The sequence below is a fragment of the Octopus bimaculoides genome, chromosome 12 (genome assembly GCF_001194135.2).
Source record: "Octopus bimaculoides isolate UCB-OBI-ISO-001 chromosome 12, ASM119413v2, whole genome shotgun sequence".
Classification (NCBI taxonomy): domain Eukaryota; kingdom Metazoa; phylum Mollusca; class Cephalopoda; order Octopoda; family Octopodidae; genus Octopus; species Octopus bimaculoides.
In genome coordinates, this window is record NC_068992.1 from 54,173,455 (window position 1) to 54,173,780 (window position 326).

Below are 326 nucleotides of genomic sequence, written 5' to 3' on the forward strand. Positions count from 1 at the left end.
AAAGCGGACGTTAAACGATGATGATGATATATATATGTATGTATGTATATCTATATATACATATATATGCATATATATATATACATATCTATATGCATATATATACATATATATACATATATATATAAGATAGATAGATACATACAAAGAGATTTATATATGCATATGTGTAGAGTTTGAATGCATTCAAATATCTAAAGCTAAACTATGCATATAAATTAGTGTATAAAGTATATTTAGCATATATATGTATACATATATGCATATATATACATATATATATATATATATATATATATATATATATATGTGTGTGTATATATATA

The 326-nt window shown here is 18.7% G+C and overlaps 1 protein-coding gene across 1 annotated transcript in view; it reads left to right on the forward strand.

Annotated features, from left to right (window-relative positions):
• LOC128249177 (uncharacterized) overlaps positions 1-326 on the forward strand; it is a 227,017-nt gene that overhangs the window by 57,808 nt on the left and 168,883 nt on the right. The window lies entirely within an intron of this gene.